The 22,615-nt window shown below is 47.1% G+C and overlaps 1 long non-coding RNA gene across 1 annotated transcript; it reads left to right on the forward strand.

The window, feature by feature from the left end:
• The first annotated feature begins 1,471 nt into the window (after positions 1 to 1,471).
• LOC134947743 (uncharacterized) lies at positions 1,472 to 3,852 on the forward strand. Its single transcript, XR_010182768.1, has 4 exons — positions 1,472 to 1,558; positions 1,641 to 2,013; positions 2,323 to 2,344; positions 3,350 to 3,852. It is a non-coding gene; the product is annotated as an uncharacterized LOC134947743 (long non-coding RNA).
• Positions 3,853 to 22,615: the final 18,763 nt, after the last annotated feature.

Consider the following 22,615-nt stretch of genomic DNA (forward strand, 5'->3'; position numbering starts at 1 on the left):
GCCTGTGTTGGTGCCTGTTTGGTTTATTGGTCTGTATGTTGTTTTTGACTGTCATATTTGCTCTCTTGTAGGAGAATTGTTTTGGGTGACGTAACCCTAGTCTATTTTGTTTATTTTGTGTGCTATATAACACAAATAGTTCCTTGCTTTATTTTGGATCAGGTAAGTTCCCTGGGCCTGTGTTGGTGCCTGTTTGGTTTATTGGTCTGTATGTTGTTTTTGACTGTCATATTTGCTCTCTTGTAGGAGAATTGTTTTGGGTGACGTAACCCTAGTCTATTTTGTTTATTTTGTGTGCTATATAACACAAATAGTTCCTTGCTTTATTTTGGATCAGGTAAGTTCCCTGGGCCTGTGTTGGTGCCTGTTTGTGTTTGTTCAAAGTGTTTTGATTATGTTTGTTTTCCATCTTGATAATAAATGTTATGTTTTTTACCGGGATTGATCAGCAAAGTAGTGTTGTTCTTGGCTGGACTAGCTACTAAAGGGCTAACTTTTTGTTTGTTTTATTTAAATGTTTTTAACCAATTATTCATAATTTTGTAGTAGGTGTTTGTGATGTGTTTGATGTTCTGTTTTTTTAAATAATAGTATTTTTAACAATTACAATTTAACATATGTAGCTTTCATTATAAAAATAATGTTGTTTTTCTTTTTTGTGATAATATTCTTTTTGGTCCTGAATTGAACCCAGAAAAAATGTCTTACGCTCCTGCAGTAAGTTGACACCCCCTTTTTTTACAAATTTTTTGTTTGCATATTTTTTGGACTTGTCTTATTCAACATTTTTTTTTTTTTTTATAAAAGTGTGTGATGTCTATATTTATCGCAGCAGAAGCCCTACCTCCCCAACCCACGCCAGCACTCCCACCCCAACCGCCAGCCCCACAACCACAACCGGCTCCTCATCAACCAAGGCAACGGAGGCGTGCTAGGCCACCAATTTTCCGACCCCGTGTCCTACTTTTTGGGATGCCAGATGATGTGGTTGTACGTAGATACAGGCTGCCACCACATCTAATCCTAGACACTCTCTCCATAATAGAGAGTGATCTGGAGTCTGAAATTCGGTATCCTACAGCAATACCACCATTGACACAATTCCTTGCTGTGTTACATTTTTTGGCAACAGGGTCTTACCAGCATGTGGTTGGAGACCTGGTTGGCATGTCGCAGGGCCAGTTCAGTAAGGTCCTGCGGCGTGTCTGCCAGGCTTTCCTCAAGCGTGTGAAGCAATTTATTGCTATGCCTTTGGATGTTGGTGCCCTAGATGTGGTGAAGCGGCAATTTGCGGAAGGTGGTAGTCGCTTCCCACATGTTATTGGGGTTGTGGATGGCACACATGTAGCTATTCAGCCACCAAAACATAATGAAGAAATTTATAGAAACAGGAAACTGTTTCATTCTCTGAATGTAATGGTTGTTTGTGGGCCATCCCTCCAGATCCTTTCCCTGAACGCAAAGTTTACTGGAAGTTCCCATGATGCGTATGTCATTAGACAATCAGGGATATGGCACAGATTAAGATCAAGTCAACGAGCAGACATGTGGTTATTGGGTGAGTTGTTGCACATATTTCTTTTAAATTTTTTTTTTTCTTCAAAATTTACTATTTCTAATTTTGGTTTTTCCTCAAACAGGAGACCGTGGATATCCTTGCACCCCCTGGCTCATGACTCCTTACCGTAATCCCAGGCCAGGACCACAGACGGCATTTAACTCCGCGCTTACTGCCACTAGGCAGCTGGTGGAGCGCACAATTGGGGTCCTTAAAGGGCGGTTTCGTGTGCTCCACCGCACTGGTGGCGACATCATGTATTCGCCGGAGATGGCAAGTAAACTAGTGGTTCTGTGCGCAATACTACACAATATCGCGGTAAGGAGTAGCGTAGAGCTTCCTCAGACAGAGGAATTGCCTGATGAGGAGCCAGGGGTTGTTCGACACTTCGGTGGGGGGAGTGTTACACGGAGGGGGAGCCAAGTCAGGGCAAGCATTGTTGCTGAATATTTCAGGTATAGTGTTTTTATATTATCTTTTTTATCCAAATTAAAATCACAGTATGCTTATGTATTATTTGTAATGTTGACATTTTGTTTGATATTGTAAGGTCATTGTGTAATGCTTTTGGTGTGTTGGAATGTGTAATTTTTTTGATACTAAAAATCCGTTAACACGTTAAGCTTTCAATTTTAGATTTTAAATGTTAAAAATGTGATGATGCTAAATAGTGTCCTTATTTGTTTTATATCCTAAAATCCTGATTATTTAAACAAACACACAAACAAATGAAATTGAATGTTGCCCACTTTGTGACTGTCCAGCTGAATGATCACACAAACTGTGGTGAGTACACAGATATTTGTAGGAATTTTTTCAAAACTGTGTGTCTCTGTGTCTGTGTTTGTGTTTTTTTTTTTTTTTTTTTTTGCTAAAAATTTTGCTAATGCGAATGCGTATTTCCGCTCGTGCGAAATAACACTCTGCTCTTCACAGCATTGCAAAGATCAATAAAGTTATTAGAAATGACAACATAGATTTTTGACCAATCACATGCTAACAGACACTATAAATATATGCCCAAATAAGGAAAACGCCATTGCCATGATGCGTGCTGCACCTTTCACCAGGCGGGAGCTCCGCGTCCTGGTTGCGGTGATGGACCGCCGCGTAGGCCGCGTTGGGCGCTTCATCCCAAATCGGGTTAAGCGCGAGGCCTACGCGGAGGTCCGCCGCCTGCTGCGGACTCGCGTCCGCAGCAGGCGGACAATCATCCAACTAGCGCGGAGATGGAGTGATCTCCGCAGGAGGACGCCAGAGCTGTTGGCGGAGATCCGCCAGCAAATACGGGCTATGCATGCACGCAGTAAGTTACATTACATAAGATTCTTAGCAAAAATGTAAGAAATTTACACTAAGTGGTAGGCTAATTGCAACGCTGATTGTCCATTTTTATAACATAGGACAGTGTGTGTGGTTAGGGCAAACAGTACTGACTGTAGCAAAGTGTCACCAAACAAGTGCATGTTTTCCAGAATTAATAACCAGGCAGGAAACTGTACCCAAATACTTGATCAGTGCTGTCTATATAATAAGGTGCCTTGAATAGTTATCTGGTGATGTTGCCTAGACCAATCAATATGACTCAATGGAATAGATTAAGGAATGAGCTTCAAAGTAAAAGTTTTGACTCATTTTGTTTGCTGTGGGCAACATGATGATGTTTTTAAAATGTGTATTTTTAAGAAAAACAAACCACAGTCTTTTACATGGAACAGAACAGTGATTTTTCAAATTGTTTAGTATGTAATTTAACATGCAAAATAAATTTTTTCAAAAATATCATTATAGGACGAGAACAACGGCAGACCTCTCAGCCCCCTTCCCCTTCCCAGTCCCCCTCCCCTTCTCACTCCCCCTCCCCTTCGCAGTCCTCCTCAGCTTCCCAGTCCCCCTCAGCTACCCAGTCCCCCTCAGCTTCCCAGTCCCCCTCAGCTTCCCAGTCCCCCTCAGCTTCCCAGGCCCACTCCACTTTCCACTCCCCTTCTCACACCACCTCTCTATCTCTTTCTGTGACCCCTTCTCCTCCTTCCCATACCCCTTCTCCTTCAACTTCAAACTCACCTTCTCAGCCCCCCTCACCCTCTATTGGCTTAACTTTCTCTCCGCCCCCCTCGCCCTCTCAATCAGACCCACCCTCTGAAATTACATCCCCAATCCAGCCTCCTTCCCCCATCCAGCCTCCTTCCCCCATCCCTCCTCCTTCCCCAATACCTCCTCCTTCCCCAATCCCTCCTCCTTCCCCCATCCAGCCGCCTTCCCCCATCCAGCCGCATTCCCCACCCAGTGAGTGGGCAGAAGAAGCCCCTGCTGAATTAACTGTCAACCATCATGTTGCAGAGGAAAGTAAGTGTTTTAACATGTTCTCCAAAAATGATTACCTACTTACACTTACAATGCCAAAACATGCAGTGTTGTACTGTTGGAATTCTTGTACCAAGGACAAATATTTGTGTTATTCTTCATGGTCTACATGTTGTATTTACATTTTTGTGAGTGTCATTTTATGTACAGTGTTTATGTGTGCAATGTTTTGTGTGTCCACTCTAGGTCGACACTCATTAGGTCGACAGGGTTGCCAGGACAACAGGGTTTATATGTGTTAGGTTTTCAGGGAAACAGTTAGACCTGAGTGGAGTTTAGTATGTTGTTGGTCTTTTACACTTGTGCCTGTGTAGTCTTAATATTTGCACTTACAAATCACATGCTTCACTTTGTTATGCAGCCTAATGACACACTGATTTGTGGTGTGAAAGTTACACTCACAAAATGATTATTGGCTAAAGTCAAACCTGTTTGACCTTATTTAGTAAGGTCAGCTTTCAGGGAGTGTGGGCATGCTAGGATCTGTTGTCCTTCTGAAGATGTTGATATGCAGTGTGATGATGCAGGACCAAACCCATAAAAAAAATCATAAATACACTCCAGATGTAAATGAATGCCAACATGGTGTAACATTGACGAAGATGGTAGTTATCTTTAACATGGGATGTCGCCCATAGCAACCAATAAGATTATACTTTACAATTGGGGAACCACTTCTACAAGATAATATTCTTATTTTTCCTTGTTTGCTATGGGCAACGCTCCATCTTAAATATAACTCACATAGTAGTAAATGTACCCCATGGTCTCGTAAACGGTAAACATTTATTAAAAAAACCCAGAGCAGGCTTGTGTGTTTTTCTGCTAATGATTGTACCATAAAACAGCCATGATGTAGTAACTTTGCCATTAAGCAGGCCTGTCCAAACTGCGGACCTCCAACTGTTGAGAAACTACACATCCCAGCATGCCCTGACACAGCTTTGGCTTTCCCTGGCCCCAAAACTGAGTCAAGGCATGCTGGTATATGTAGTTTCACACCAGCTTGAGGGATGCAGTTTGGACATGCCTGCATTAAAGTGTGCTTTGTGCCTTGCTTGTATAATAAGTAATGTGAGTAAGTTATTAATGTTTATGTTATCTCTTAATTTCAGATGTTGCCGTTGGAGATCCCACATCTTTTGCGGCCATTATTGGCAACATGAGGATACATCTCCAGGCCTTGCTGGGTCTTGTTGACCAAATGCAAACGTTGTTTTAATTTTTGTTTAAAAAAAAAAAAAAATATGTTTATATTATAAAAAAACCAAAAAAAAAACAAAAAATAAAATTTGTTTTCAAGTTAAGCGGGTGTTTATTATTTATTAATGCAATGAAGGAACTGCAGAATGACGAACAGACATTTATTACCTTAAACATTTCATACATCTAACGTAAGTTTGTTTAAAATGTAAAAAAGACATATGTTGTTATTGTCTAAATAAACATGCAAACACCTTCATTCACATACTAAAACTCTACTTAAAAAATAAAAATAAAAACATTAGACCAAGCACATTGCAAACATCTATATTTATATTAAAATTCTAAAATAATTTAGGTACAATTATGGCTACAAAGTGTTCTTCAGGTATTTTAAAAAGACTTAATTGATCATGAACATTACAATTCATTTCACTAATTGGATTTGTAATTGAGGAGGGCTTGTGGACTTTTAATTGGAAGGTGTTATTCCACTTAATAGTAAAAAAAAACCATTGTGGTGCGTTTGCCCGCAAAAGTGAGCACTTTTAATGATAAATGTGTAAATATACTACAACTTAGTATTTTTACGATGAAGTATGTGTTAATGCGATGGTTTCGCATTGCTGCGATGTTTTCGCATTGCTGCGATGTCATTTGGCGTACGCCCACTTTGTGTAATACTGCGTACGAAAGAGCAAAAATACGTTGGGGGCGGATGTTCGCAAATTTACTACACTAACGCAACTTTGCAAATATGTTGTGCGAACGAAAAACTGAGCGATCAACTCGGAATGACCCCCATTGCGCATGCGCAATTAGCGGAAAATCGCTGCGATGAGAAGAAAATTACTGAGTGAACAACTCGGAATGAGGGCCCATGTGCACTGCAGGGGAGGCAGATTTAACATGTGCAGAGAGAGTTAGATTTGGGTGTGGTGTGTTCAATCTGCAATCTAATTTGCAGTGTAAAAATAAAGCAGCCAGTATTTACCCTGCACAGAAACGAAATAACCCACCCAAATCTAACTCTCTCTGCAAATGTTATATCTGCCCCTCCTGCAGTGCACATGGGTGGTAATTCCAAGTTGATCGCAGCAGGATTTTTTTTAGCAGTTGGGCAAAACCATGTGCACTGCAGGGGATGCAGATATAACATTTGCAGAGAGAGTTAGATTTGGGTGTGGTGTGTTCAATCTGCAATCTAATTTGTAGTGTAAAAATAAAGCAGCCAGTATCTACCCTGCACAGAAATAAAATAACCCACCCAAATCTAACTCTATCTGTACATGTTATATCTGCCTCCCCTGCAGTGCACATGGTTTTGCCCAACTGCTAAAAAAAATCCTGCTGCGATCAACTTGGAATTACCCCCATGGTTTTGCCCAACTGCTAACAAAATTCCTGCTGCGATCAACTTGGAATTACCCCCCATGTGCACTGCAGGGTGGGGGGGGGGGGGCAGATATAACATTTGCAGAGAGAGTTAGATTTGGGTGGGTTATATTGTTTCTGTGCAGGATAAATACTGGCTGCTTTATTTTTACACTGCAAAATATGAATTTACTCACCGGTAATTCTATTTCTCGTAGTCCGTAATGGATGCTGGGTACTCCGTAAGGACCATGGGGTATAGACGGGCTCCGCAGGAGACTGGGCACTCTTAAAAGAAAGATTAGGTACTATATCTGGTGTGCACTGGCTCTTCCCTGTATGCCCCTCCTCCAGACCTCAGTTAGGGAAACTGTGCCCGGAAGAGCTGACATTACTAGGAAAGGATTTGGAATCCAGGGTTAGACTCATACCAGCCACACCAATCACACCGTACAACTCGTGATAACTATACCCAGTTAACAGTATGAACAATAACTGAGCCTCTCTCAACAGATGGCTCATACAATAACCCTTTAGTTAAGCAATAACTATATACATGTATTGCAGAGAGTCCGCACTTGGGACGGGCTCCCAGCATCCACTACGGACTACGAGAAATAGAATTACCGGTGAGTAAATTCTTATTTTCTCTGACATCCTAGTGGATGCTGGGTACTCCGTAAGGACCATGGGGATTATACCAAAGCTCCCAAACGGGCGGGAGAGTGCGGATGACTCTGCAGCACCAAATGAGCAAACTCAAGGTCCTCCTCAGCCAGGGTATCAAACTTGTAGAATTTTGCAAAAGTGTTTGAACCCGACCAAGTAGCAGCTCGGCAAAGTTGTAAAGCCGAGACCCCTCGGGCAGCCGCCCAAGAAGAGCCCACCTTCCTCGTGGAATGGGCTTTTACTAATTTAGGATGCGGCAGTCCAGCTGCAGAATGTGCAAGCTGAATCGTGCTACAGATCCAACGAGCAATAGTCTGCTTTGAAGCAGGAGCACCCAGCTTGTTGGGTGCATGCAGGATAAATAGCGAGTCAGTTTTTCTGACTCTAGCCGTCCTGGAAACATAAAGTTTCAGGGCCCGGACTACGTCCAGCAACTTGGAATCCTCCAAGTCCCTAGTAGCCGCAGGCACCACAATAGGTTGGTTCAAATGAAACGATGATACCACCTTAGGGAGAAATTGGGGACGAGTCCTCCATTCTGCCCTTTCCATATGGAAGATTAGATATGGGCTTTTACATGACAAAGCCGCCAATTCTGACACACGCTTAGTCCAAGCTAAGGCCAAAAGCATGACCACTTTCCACGTGAGATATTTTAGCTCCACGGTCTTAAGTGGCTCAAACCAGTGGGATTTTAGGAATCCAACACACGTTAAGATCCCAAGGTGCCACTGGAGGCACAAAAGGGGCTGAATATGCAGCACCCCTGTAACAACGTCCGAACTTCAGGCAGTGAAGCCAGTTCTTTTTGAGAGAAAAAGGGATAGGGCCGAAATCTTGGCCTTTATGGATCCTAATTTTAGGCCCATAGTCACTCCTGACTGTAGGAAGTGCAGGAATCGACCCCCCTGGAATTCCTCTGTAGGGCCTTCCCGGCCACACACCAAGCAACCTATTTTCGCCATATACAGTGAAAAAGTCTTGCTGTCACGTCTTTCCTAGCCTTTATCAGCGTAGGAATAACTGCATCCGGAATGCCCTTTTCCGCTAGGATCCGGCGTTCAACCGCCATGCCGTCCAACACAGCCGCGGTAAGTCTTGGATCCGACAGGGTCCCTGTTGCAACATGTCCTGACTGAGAGGCAGAGGCCATGGGTCCTCTGAAAGCATTTCTTGCAGTTCCGGGTACCGAGTCCTTCTTGGCCAATCCGGAGCAAAGAATATTGTTCACACTCCTCCGTTTATTACAATTCTTAGCCCTTGGGTCTGAGAGGAAGAGGAGGGAATATATAGACCGACTGGAACACCCACGGTGTTACTAGTGCGACCACAGCTTTCGCCTGAGAGTCCCTTGACCCAGCGTAAAACCTTTTTTATCTTCATATTGAGGTGGGACGCCATGTAGTCCACCTGAGGCAGTTTCCATCAATTTGCAAAACTGCGTGAAGACTTCCTGATGAAGTCACCACTTTCCCGGGTGGAGTTCGTGTCCACTCCCGGAATGAACACTGCTGACAGTGCGCTTACTTGATTCTCCGCCCAGCGAAGAATTCTGGTGGCTTCTACCCTCGCCACCCTGCTCCTTGTGCCGCCCTGGCGGTTTACATGAGCCCCTGCGGTCTGACTGGATCAGAACCGGTTGGTCGCGAAGCAGGAACTCCGCTTGACTTAGGGCGTTGTATATGACCCTTAGTTCCAGGATATTGATGTGAAGGCAAGTCTGTTGGCTTGACCACAAACCTTGGAATTTTCTTCCCTGTGTAACTGCCCCCCACCCTCGGAGGCTTGCATCCGTGGTCACCAGGACCCAGTCCTGAATGCCGAATCTGCGGCCCTCGAGAAGGTGAGCACTCCGCAGCCACCACAGGAGAGACACCCTGGCCCTGGGGGATAGGGTGATTAACCGATGCATCTGAAGATGTGATCCGGACCACTTGTCCAGTAAGTTCCATTGTCCTTGCATGGAACCAGCCGAAGGGGATGGCCTCGTATTATGCCATCATCCTTCCCAGGACTCGAGTGCAGTGATGCACTGACACCTGTTTTGGTTTTCAATGGATTCCTGACCAGTGTCATGAGCTCCTGAGCTCTCTCTATCGGGAGATAAACCCTCTTCTGGTCTGTGTCTAGGATCATGCCTAGGTGAGGCAGATGAGCTGTAGGAACCAACTGCGATTTCGGAATATATAGAATCCAGTCGTGTTGCCGTTTCACTTCCAGAGAAGGTGATACGCTGTCCAGCAACTGCTCTCTTGATCTCGCTTTTATGAGGAGATCATCCAAGTATGTGATAATAGTGACACCTTGCTTCCGCAGGAGCACCATCATATCCGCCATTACCTTGGTGAAATTGGTAATGACAATCCCGTACCGCAATTCTGAGGTACGCCTGATGAGGTGGATAAATGGGGACACGAAGGTATGCATCCCTTATGTCCCGATTCATTTCAGGTATATGTTCAGGGATTTTAATACAATATGGGTCTAACCGAACCGTCTGGTTTCGGGATTATAACATGGTCGAAAAATAACACCCTCTTGTTGAAGGAGGGGACCCTTGACCACCACCTGTTGAAGATACAATTTACGAATTGCAGTTAACACTGGCTCCCTCTCTTGGGGGGAAGCCCGCCGGGTCCTCGGTGAGGGGGCATCTTCTCACAGTCCAGCCTGTATTTCTGCGATACAATTTCTATTGCCCAGGGATCTAACAGGGAGTGAACCTACTTGTGGCTGAACTTACGAAGGCGTGTCCCCACCGGGCCTAGCTCCGCCTGTGGAGCCCCAGCGACATGCGGTGGATTTTTGTAGAGGCCGGGGAGGACTTCTGTTCCTGGGGACTAGCTGTGTTGTACAGCTTCTTTCCTCTGCCCCCGGCTCTGACAAGAAAGGACGCACCTCAGACTTTCTTGTTTCTTTATTCGAAAAGCTGCATTTATAGACCAGACCTGTACAGGTTAACATACCCTAACATATATGTTCAGGGATTTTAATACAATATGGGTCTAACCGAACCGTCTGGTTTCGGGATTATAACATGGTCGAATAATAACACCCTCTTGTTGAAGGAGGGGACCCTTGACCACCACCTGTTGAAGATACAATTTACGAATTGCAGTTAACACTGGCTCCCTCTCTTGGGGGGAAGCCCGCCGGGTCCTCGGTGAGGGGGCATCTTCTCACAGTCCAGCCTGTATCCCTGCGATACAATTTCTATTGCCCAGGGATCTAACAGGGAGTGAACCCACTTGTGGCTGAACTTACGAAGGCGTGTCCCCACCGGGCCTAGCTCCGCCTGTGGAGCCCCAGCGACATGCGGTGGATTTTTGTAGAGGCCGGGGAGGACTTCTGTTCCTGGGGACTAGCTGTGTTGTACAGCTTCTTTCCTCTGCCCCCGGCTCTGACAAGAAAGCTTTCTCCACACAATCCTCAGCCTTCCATATGCCTCTTAAGTCGGCATCATCTGTCCAATGTATATTCTACAGGACACGTCAAGCAGAAATCGACATAGATTTTGTCTCTAGGACCCAGTATACTCATGTCCCTTTGGGCATGCTTTATAATTATATATCTATCACTTAAGACAGCACCTTAAAAGATTTATATGCATACTAGGGTCTCAATCTCTGCTGATAAGGTACCTGTCCACGCTGCCACAGCGCTATAAACCCATGCTGACACAATCGCCGGTCTGGGTAGTATACTAGAATGTGCACACTATCTGTAGGATCCCTGAGAATAGCTAGTGCAAACAGGACACCCAAGGGGAAGATTCTCAACACATCCTGGCCCTAGTGGGGAAAGGATACAGACTGAGAATTCTCTTGTGGGAAGCTGCCGTCTCTTGTCTGGAGATTCCCGCTCTTTTTCCTCATGAGAGGAGGGAAATTTACCTCAGCATTCTTCCCCTTAACATGTGTACTCTCGTGTCAGGGACAGATGAGTCATCAGTGATATGCAAATCATCTTTTATTCCAATAATCATATATTGAATATCTTTTAGCCCTCTTGGCTGTAACTTTGCATTATCGTAGTCGACAGTGGAGTTAAACTCCGTGTCGATACTTTGTTATTTTGGATAGTGAACATAGAGAGACTCTGAAGGACTCTGTGACATAGGGACAGACCAGGGTAGATTTCCTTTCTGTTCCCTAACCTTTTGTGCAATAATTTTACCTCAGCACTTACACATATCCAAACAGCTGTCGGCGTTGTCGACGGAGACACCCTCCCACACACATATCCGCTCTATCACCTCCTTAGAGGAGCCTTTTACCTCAGACATGTCGACACACGCGTACCGACACACCACACACACAGGGGATGCTCTATTTGAAGACAGTTCCCCCACCAGGCCCTTTGGAGAGACAGAGAGAGAGTATGCCAGCACACACCACAGCGCTATATAATACAGGGATGTACACTATACTGAGTGATTTTTCCCCTATAGCAGCTTATATACACAGTTTTGCGCCTAAATTTATGTGCCCCCCCTCTCTTTTTTACCCTTTGTGTACCAGGATACTGCAGGGGAGAGCCTGGGGAGCTTCCTTCCAGCTGAGCTGTGAAGAGAAAATGGCGCCGGTGTGCTGAGGAAGAAGGCCCGGCCCCCTCAGCGGCGGGCTTCTGTCCTTTTATGTACTTTAATGGCGGGGGTTAATGCACATATACAGTTTATCAGACTGTATTATGTGCTTTTCGCCAAGTAAGGTAATCTAATTGCTGCCCAGGGCGCCCCCCCCCCCCAGCGCCCTGCACCCATCAGTGACCGGAGTGTGTGGTGTGCTAAGGGAGCAATGGCGCACAGCTGCAGTGCTGTGCGCTACCTTAATGAAGACCGGAGTCTTCAGCCGCCGATTTTCAACTTCTCTTCATTCTTCTGGCTCTGCAAGGGGGACGGCGGCGCGGCTCCGAGACCGGACGACCGAGTACTGGGCCTGTGTTCGATCCCTCTGGAGCTAATGGTCTCCAGTAGCCTTAGAAGCCCAAGCTAGCTGCAAGCAGGTAGGTTCGCTTCTCTCCCCTCAGTCCCACGTAGCAGTGAGTCTGTTGCCAGCAGATCTCACTGAAAATAAAAAACCTAACAAATACTTTCTTTTCTAGGAAGCTCAGGAGAGCCCCTAGGGTGCATCCAGCTCTGGCCGGGCACAGATACTAACTGAGGTCTGGAGGAGGGGCATAGAGGGAGGAGCCAGTGCACACCAGATATAGTACCTAATCTTTCTTTTAAGAGTGCCCAGTCTCCTGCGGAGCCCGTCTATACCCCATGGTCCTTACGGAGTACCCAGCATCCACTAGGACGTCAGAGAAATTAGATTGCAGATTGAACACACCCCACCCAAATCTAACTCTCTCTGCAGATGTTATATCTGCCCACCCTGCAGTGCACATGGGGAGTCATTCCGAGTTGATCGTAGCTGTGCTAAATTCAGCACAGCTACTATCATTCACACTGACATGTGGGGGGACGCCCAGCACAGGGCTAGTCCGCCCCGCATGTCAGTGCTGCCCCCCCTCACAGAAGTGCAAAGGCATCACACAGCGGCGATGCCTTTGCACTTCAAGAGTAGCTCCCAACCAGTGCAGCTTTAGCGTGCTGGCCGGGAGCTACTGCGTGTCGTGTAGCTACCCGTCACGCAGCCACCGCGGCCCCCCCCCCCCCCCCCCCCAACGGTCCGGCTGCGCCTGTGTTGGCCTGACCGCGCCAGCGACCGCCTCTGCCTCAGAGGCGATCACTAGGCAATGACGGCTGGCATTCGCCGGCGGACTGCGGTGCCAGCACATGCGCAGATCCGACCAGATCGCTGCACTGCGAGAGACTGCAGCGAGCGATCGGGTCGGAATGACCCCCCATGGTTTTGCCCAACTGCTAACAAATGTGCTGCTACGATCAGGTCTGAATTACCCCTTAGTTAGTTAGGTCAGTGAGGTTCACTTGTTTCTCAGCTTGTTCTCAATCTTACTCAATTGTTCAAGGGCAACTCAAATAAAGTTAAGACATCGCTACCATTTACAACAAAGATACTAAAACAGTTGAATCATAAAAAGTCATATAATTGTGTTGATGTTTTACCTGATTTATTAAGGAACACTAAACCAATAGTGTGGCAATAATACATAGAGGTTAATGGTCAAGTTTACACATTTAGTATACAGTTCCCAATGAACCAGAAAAATGTAACAGTCAATATTTAGGGGGTCATTCAGATCTGATCGCTGGCCAGCGATTTTTGCAGTCCTGCGATCAGATAGTCGCCGCCTACAACGGGAGTGTATTTTAGCTGTGCAAGTGTGTGATCGCATGTGTAGCCGAGCTGTACAAACTGATTTTGTGCAGTTTCTGCGCAGTCCAGGACTTACTCTTCCTGTGCGAAAGAATCCTGATGATTGGGGCCGAAGCTGACATCAGACCCTGAAAACGCCTGAGCTCGCTTGCGTTTTTCCGGACACTCCCTGAAAACGGTCAGTTGCCACCCACAAACCGCCTCTTCCTGTCAATCTCCTTGCGAATGCGTGTGAATGGATCCTTTGCACAATCCCGTTGCAGGGCGCCGATGCTCGTAGCAGACAATCGACACGTTGGCACAGCAGCTATCAGTTCTGAATGATCCCCTTAGTTAATATGAAATGCAAAGCAGACAAATTTTAAGGTAATAGAAAATCCTAATGCTCTCATAAACTAGAATGAATTTGTGTGAGGAGACGCAATGCAACTTGCTCATGGGAGATGATAGGAATCTACACAAATGTAAAATATATTCTAAACAGGAACACTACTAAGATGATCACCATTTGTTTTCTCTGTAGTCAGTAGAAATAAATGATATTCATGGCCAAAAAATAAAAAAAACCTGTTAGAAGTGAGCAGTTCATTCTTTAAAGTACCTAACGTTACTAAAATAGAATAACAGCTGTGTTATATCAGATTTACAAATAATATGGAAAAGTTTTAGGAACTTTTGCAGTCCCAATTCAGTTGCAATTGACAGAAGTTTTTGGGACTGCGCATAAAGTGAAGCAAGAATCATAGGCGTCACTAATGGTGGTGACACGTGGTGCGGGGAATACACAGAGGCCCTCATTCCGAGTCGTTCGCTCGGTAAATTTCATCGCATCGCAGTGATTTTCCGCTTAGTGCGCATGCGTAATGTTCGCACTGCGACTGCGCCAAGTAATTTTGCAATGAAGATAGTATTTTTACTCACGGCTTTTTCTTCGCTCCGGCGATCGTAATGTGATTGACAGGAAATGGGTGTTACTGGGCGGAAACAGGCCGTTTTATGGGCGTGTGGGAAAAAACGCTACCGTTTCCGGAAAAAACGCGGGAGTGGCTGGAGAAACGGAGGAGTGTCTGGGCGAACGCTGGGAGTGTTTGTGACGTCAACCCAGGAACGACAAGCACTGAACTGATCGCAGATGCCGAGTAAGTCTGAAGCTACTCTGAAACTGCTAAGAAGTTTGTAATCGCAATATTGCGAATACATCGTTCGCAATTTTAAGAAGCTAAGATTCACTCCCAGTAGGCGGCGGCTTAGCGTGTGCAATACTGCTAAAATCGCCTTGCGAGCGAACAACTCGGAATGACCTCCAGAGAGCGCAGCAAAGTCATGCACCTGGGAAAAGGGTGAAATGGCCTAGTGGGAAGGGGGCATGGCCTGAACCCCCATTTCCATAATTCTGGGGGACCCAGAGATGTGGGCTGCCCGCCTGAGGACCAGTGAAAGTGCAGTGTCGGCTTCTACAAAGTGACAGGAGCTGGGTGCTACACCTAATATCACAGTGCAGCACCCAGCTCCTGTCACTGAAGAGTCAGCACTTTGGCGTCACCCACCCCGGCGGGTGACACCCAGGTGTAGGCCGCACCCCCATTGTGACATCATTGGCAGCAGTGCGCATGTCTCCTGATGATGCTGTGGCTCCAGTCACAGTGCCCTGTTAACCGCAGCTTGATTGATAGGCTGCAGACATTTTGGAGCAGCCACAGGGAGAAATTGTGGGCATGTTGGCTCCATTTTCTGGACTTGCTGAAGCCAGTGGCTGCGTCCTCGGAGGCAGTTTCACTGGCCCTGGTAGCGTAGTTTTGCTGGACATCCTGAATAACCTGAGAGTGTTTCTGAGGGGATGTAGTTATGTAACCGGTGGTCACATCATCTCCCCCTACATCCCGCCCCCTCACAATCCCGACGGTCGGCATGCTGACCAACAGGGACTATTCCCACTCGTGGGTGTCCACGACACCCATAGAGTAGGAATAGAACCTGTGGCAACCTTAGGTCGCCACCGAGCCCACAGAGTGGCAAGTGCAGTGAGCCTGCAAGGGGCTTGCTCCCCTCGCCACCCCCCGCTGGGATTCTGCTACCCAGGATACCGCCGTCGATATGCTGACCGGCGGTCTCCTGACTGCCGGTCACGCATTCCACACCCTACAGAGAGATCTAATGCTGCGACTGATTATTGCGATGTTAATCTAATGATGAGTCTCTGGATGCAGGCAGCGGATCAGTGGAGCCAACAGTGAGCATCTTTATGCACAAGGTGCCACCTGCAGCATATTTTCTCATAGCCATTGCATACACAGACTCAGCGAAAAAATCATCTTAATGGCAAACCTTTTTCAGCTGTAGTAAATCTTGAAACAGAAGATCTGAAAATGCTTGTTAAAAAAGAGGCCTCTAAGAAAATCTGGATACAAAAGAACAATTACACATTAAATTTGTATGTATGGAATCTGGAACATTGATACCCATATACAGCTCTCAAACATACACTGCTCCCAAGTTGGATGCGTTTTAGTACAGGCAATTTAATCAATGGCCACCTAGTGATTATTTCAAATCCAGCAATTTACATGATCCTAAATAGCATGGATTCACTGGGGGGAGATCTTGTCAAACAAACCTTATTGACTTTTTTTCACTGGGAGACTAAAGTAATAGATAAAAGGTAGGTCCTTAGATATCGCTTATCTAGACTTCAGTAAAGGGCCGTATTCACGGCCCGATATGGGGAGAGATGTGTGCTGAGCGAACCGCTCAGCACACATCTCCCCCCGCTCAGCACACATCTCTCCCCCCGCTCAGCACACATCTCTCCCCCCGCTCAGCACAGCGCGATGTGTGCTGAGCATGCGGGGGGAGGGGCGCTCATGTCACCCAGCGAGTTAAATGAGCGACCTGCTAGATTGGACAATCTAGCAGCGGTGATAGCAATGTGCGGGGCTGCGCATCGCTATCGCTGTGGGGGGTACACACGGAGAGATCACTGCTTAAAATCTAAGCAAGCTAGTCAGATTGCTTAGATTTTAAGCAGCGATCGCTCCGTGAGTACCCCCTTAAGGCTTATGACACTGTCCCACATCACAGACTGCTAAATAAACTTGAAAGAATGGGTTTGGATACAAAGATGTTTGAATGGATAAGGGGCCTAATTCAGACCTGTTCGCTCGCTAGGTTTTTTTTGCAGTCCTGCGTTCGCATAGTCGCCGCCCATAGGGGAGTGTATTTTCACTTTGCAAGTGTGCGAGCGCATGTGTAGCAGAGCTGTACAAACAGATTTTGTGCAGTCTCTGAGTAGCCCAGGACTTACTCAACCGCTGCGAACACTTCAGCATGTCCGGGACCGGAATTGACGTCAGTGGACACACCTGCGTTTTTGCAACCACTCCCAAAAAACAGTCAGTTGACACCCACAAACGGCTTCTTCCTGTCAATCTCCTTGTGAACGCCCGTGCAAATGGATTCTTCGTACAAACCCCTCGCTGAGCGGCGATCCGCTTTGTACCTGTGCAACGTGCTTGCGCAGTTTAGACCTGATCACTCGCTGTACGAAAACGCAGCCTAGTGATCAGGTCTGAGTTAGGATGTAACAAAGCAATGAGGAAGGCAAGTCAGATGCTTGGTTGCATAGGGAGATGAATCAGCAGCAGAAAGAAAGTAATAATGTCACTGTATAGATCATTGGTACGGCCTCATCTAGAATACTGTGTTCAATTCTGGAGACCCTATCTTCATAAGGATATTAAAACATTAGATACTGTACAAAGAAGGGCAACTAAAATAGTTTGGAGCAGAGAAGGGAAAGAGGGGATATGATAGAAACTTTTAAATATATCAAGGGTTTTAACAAAGTCCAGGAGAGCAACATTCTGCAAATGAAGAGATTAGAACATGAGGAAATGCGAACGGGAGGGAGGTAGGTTCAGGGGAAATTTTAGGAAAAATAACTTCACAGAAGACGTAGTGGACCAGTGGAATAGCCTCCCATCAGAGGTGGTAGAGGCAGGGCCGGCTCCAGGCCTACTGACACCCTGAGCGAGAAAATGTCAAAGCGCCCCCACCCCCATATGCGTGCGCTCCTGGAAAAGTGGGTGTGGCCTCCTGGAAAAGTGGGCGTGGCCTCACAACTTCATATTATCACACTACAAATAAATATATTTTCACACCCCCTCTACGCACACAATTAGCAGCCTTACACATAACATAGTAGTGTTCCTTACACACAATGTCTCCAGTATAGTGCCAGATTACACATCTCCAGTAAGGTGCCAGATACACATAATGTCTACAGTAGCGCAGTGCCAGCTACACATGACATGCCCCGCAGCAGTGCCAGCTACACATGACATGCCCCGCAGCAGTGCCAGCTACACATGACATGCCCCGCAGCAGTGCCAGCTACACATGACATGCCCCACAGCAGTGCCAGATGCATATGACATGCCCCACAGCAGTGCCAGGTGCATATGACATGACCCACAGCAGTGCCAGGTACACATGATATGCCCCCCAGCAGTGCCAGCTACACATGATATGCCCCCCAGCAGTGCCAGCTACACATGATATGCCTCGTAGCAGGCCTGGTACACATGCCTCACAGTGCCAGATATGTCCCCAGTGCCAGATACACCTGCCGCACAGTGCCAGATATGCCCCACAGTGCCAGATACACCTGCCCCACAGTGCCAGATACACCTGCCCCACAGTGCCAGATATGCCCTCAGTGCCAGATACGCACCTCAGTGCCAGATACACCTACCCCACAGTGCCAGATACACCTGCCCCACAGTGCCAGATACACCTGCCCCACAGTGCCAGATACACCTGCCCCACAGTGCCAGATATGCCCCCAGTGCCAGATACACATGCCCCCCAGTGCCAGATATGCCCCCAGTGCCTGATACACCCCCAGTGCCAGATAAGCCTGCCCCACAGTGCCAGATATGCCCTCATTGCCAGATACAAATGCCCCACAGTGTCAGATACACCTGCCCCACAGTGCCAGATACACCTGCCCCACAGTGCCAGATATGCCCTCAGTGCCAGATACACATGCCCCACAGTGTCAGATACACATGCCCCACAGTGTCAGATACACATGCCCCACAGTGTCAGATACACATGCCCCACAGTGTCAGATACACTTGCCCCACAGTGTCAGATACACATGCCCCACTATGCCAGATATGCCCCAGTGCCAGATATGCCCCCAGTGCCAGATACACATGCCCCACAGTGCCAGATATGCCCTCAGTGCCAGATACACATGCCCCACAGTGCCAGATATGCTCTCAGTGCCAGATACACATGCCCCCCAGTGTCAGATACACATCCCCCAGAGTGCCAGATATGCCCTCAGTGCCAGATACACATGCCCCACAGTGCCAGATATGCCCTCAGTGCCAGATACACATGCCCCCCAGTGTCAGATACACATGCCCCACAGTGCCAGATATGCCCCCAGTGCCAGATACGCCTGCCCCACAGTGCCAAATATGCCCTCAGTGCCAGATACACATGCCCCCCAGTGTCAGATACACATGCACCACAGTGCCAAATATGCCCCCAGTGCCAGATACTCCCCCAGTGCCAGATACGCCTGCCCCACAGTGCCAGATATGCCCTCAGTGCCAGATACACATGCCCCCCAGTGTCAGATACACATGCCCCACAGTGTCAGATATGCCCCACAGTGTCAGATATGCCCCACAGTGTCAGATACACATGCCCCACAGTGTCAGATACACATGCCCCACAGTGTCAGATACACATGCCCCACAGTGTCAGATACACATGCCCCACAGTGTCAGATACACATGCCCCACAGTGTCAGATATGCCCCACAATGCCAGATACACATGCCCCACTATGCCAGATATGCCCCCAGTGCCAGATACACATGCCCCACAGTGCCAGATATGCCCTCAGTGCCAGATACACATGCCCCACAGTGCCAGATATGCCCTCAGTGCCAGATACACATGCCCCACAGTGCCAGATATGCCCTCAGTGCCAGATACACATGCCCCCCAGTGTCAGATACACATGCACCACAGTGCCAAATATGCCCCCAGTGCCAGATACTCCCCCAGTGCCAGATACGCCTGCCCCACAGTGCCAGATATACCCTCAGTGCCAGATACACATGCCCCCCAGTGTCAGATACACATGCCCCACAGTGTCAGATATGCCCCCCAGTGTCAGATATGCCCCACAGTGCAAAGATACACATGCCCCACAGTGTCAGATACACATGCCCCACAGTGTCAGATACACATGCCCCACAGTGTCAGATACACATGCCCCACAGTGTCAGATACACATGCCCCACAGTGTCAGATACACATGCCCCACAGTGTCAGATATGCCCCACAGTGTCAGATATGCCCCACAATGCCAGATACACATGCCCCACTATGCCAGATATGCCCCCAGTGCCAGATACAAATGCCCCACAGTGCCAGATATGCCCTCAGTGCCAGATACACATGCCCCACAGTGCCAGATATGCCCTCAGTGCCAGATACACATGCCCCCCAGTGTCAGATACACATGCAGCACAGTGCCAGATATGCCCCCAGTGCCAGATATGCCTGCCCCCCAGTGCCAGATATGCCTGCCCCACAGTGCCAGATATGCTCCCAGTCCCTGAAACACATGTCCCTGAAACACGTCTCCTCCCCCCCCCCCAGTGCTGCTCACCTGCGCTGCTGCCGATGGTCCTCTTGGGCGGGGAGGAGGAGGCGGCGGCTGCTGCTCTGCTGTGAGAACGGGGAGGAGAGCGCAGCGTGCGCCTCTCCTTCCCCTCAGTCTCCGGAGGGTGGGCGGCTGGGGGCACTAAACCAAACTCAGTGCGCGCTACGGCGCTATGTGGCGCCAGCGGCGCGCACTGAGAAGTTTTGCATAGTCCCGCCCCCAGCACAGAGTCAGCCACTGACTGCTGGCTGGGAGTGGGACTCGGAGGCGGGCCGGGGACGGACCTGGAGCCGCACAGACACAGGACCAGGCTCCAATATGGCGGTGCCAGCGTGCGGCGCCCATTAAGGGTGGCGCCCTGCGCGGCCGCTCTATTGGAACATGCCTGGAGCCGGCCCTGGGTAGAGGCTAAGACAGTAGAGCAATCTAAACATGCATGTGATAGACATAATGATTTAAAAATAAGGTTAAAAAAAAGGGGCAGACTAGATGAGCCAAGTGGTTCTTATCTGCCGTCAAATTCTATGTTTCTATGATTGAAATACACAATAATCAGTCCTGATAACTGCAGATAAATGGTAAACGCCAATGCAAGAAGCCTGAGATGTAGCCCACAGATCTGCATCTTGATATGACAAACTGGCAGGCAGGGAAAAGTGGAACCAAATGAGCATGAAGTAAAATAGTCAAGAGAAGCTGTGGCCAAAAACACTGGAACTCTATGCAGTACCAAATTTAAATACAGGAAAATAGTCGAGCAAAACCATGTGGTCAGAAACATTGGAGCACCGCTTGGTATCAAACTAGAAGCTTGAAGAATAGTCATACAATAAATTTCATGAAGGCGCCGCTAAAGGGGTAGTGCACTCGTTAAAGTGATTATATTCTCCTTTCAGCATTCCATAAACAGTGATAATCCAAGATTACTGCTGTTTGTCACTGTATCACTTATGCCATCAACTGCCAGCAATGGGGACCTAGCACTGCATTTTCGGCTTCAGCAAAGCCTTCCAAGCACTGACGGGTCCCCGCCAGGTAAAAAATGTCACGCATGACCATGATTGAGCAGCCTGTCTCTGGCAGCAGTATGGCTGCCAGCAACAGTGAGGATGATGACACAGAGTAGACGGTCATCGCTGGATCTCGCAGGAGAGGTAAGTAATGGGAAATGTCAACCGCACATTTGTTAGCATCACTTTAACACTAAAACAAAATATGCTGCTGGTATTAACACTTGTTGTTAAATGGGGCCCCTAATTCAAATTGGGCAGTCACTAACCAAATCCTATAAGGTAGAACAGGGAGCCATGAAACAGCAGGGACAAGAGCATTCTGGACTCCAAGCAAGAGAATTCTAGACTCCAAGTATAGTGTGTAACAGTATCCTCCTCTAAGGTGGACACCAAACACCTAAAAATAGTTATGTTGGGATTTTTTGTGTGAAATAAATTGAGAAGATGGGGTGCATGGAAATTAGACACCCTTAACCAGGATTGTTTTTTGGATGTATACCACTGTTCCCAAACTTTCTGAAATCATGGCGCCCTAGAGCATCAGAAATTTTTCACGGCACCCCCAGGACAAAAGCTTCTTAATGAGAAATTAAGAAAGAAATATTAAATTAAGTAAATTGTGTTTATATGTTATCCATAAGTTCAGTTGTGTGGTGAGGGACAAGATTTGCCTCTGTTTGTCCACATATTTTATGATTAGCAGCACCAGCACTGGTTTTGCCTATTACATTAAACATAAATAATTTTAATTGGTCCTGCACCACCAATCAAAGGCACCCTTACAAGTGTCCCGAGGCATCCCAGGGTGCCTAGGCACACAGTTTGGGAACCACTGGTGTATACACATTCCAATCAATGAGTTCCTGTATTAAGCCTATGAATATTTGAGAATCCACGCTATAAGTAATTTCATACTCTGTCCTTCAACGGATATTGAGGAGTAATGGAAGAAGAACAGTGTCCAACGACCAATAGCTTCAAAAGAAACCATGAAACAGATTAAATGTACATAGGCTAGAAGACAGTTCTATCTCAAAGGTCAACCTCCAAGATTTTATATGACAATGTTTTCAAACATACAACCACCCAGATTGTACTGTACCCTTTGAAGAAAGGAAGATCTTTCATGAAAAACATCAAAAGGTGGGTCCAGTCTCTGTCTGGTGTGAACAAAGGCAAAAGAAAGTCCCCAGACCAATTATGTGTTATCATTAAACTCTAACACAGATATGTTATCAGAAACTATCTCAATGAGTAATGTACCCCTAGCAACCCCATTCTGTACATAGATGGCATGCAAAAGAAACCAAAGCCACAGCAGTAATGCTGGCCATATACTAAACAATTATCGTTCCAACTTGCTAGCTAAATGGTGTCTGGTACTGAATGACAGACCAGCAGATTATCATTTCAGTGAAGGCAACTAAATGATTTTCATCACAGAATTTGGAAGACACTGTTCG

The sequence above is a fragment of the Pseudophryne corroboree genome, chromosome 1 (genome assembly GCF_028390025.1).
Source record: "Pseudophryne corroboree isolate aPseCor3 chromosome 1, aPseCor3.hap2, whole genome shotgun sequence".
NCBI classification, from domain to species: Eukaryota; Metazoa; Chordata; class Amphibia; order Anura; family Myobatrachidae; genus Pseudophryne; species Pseudophryne corroboree.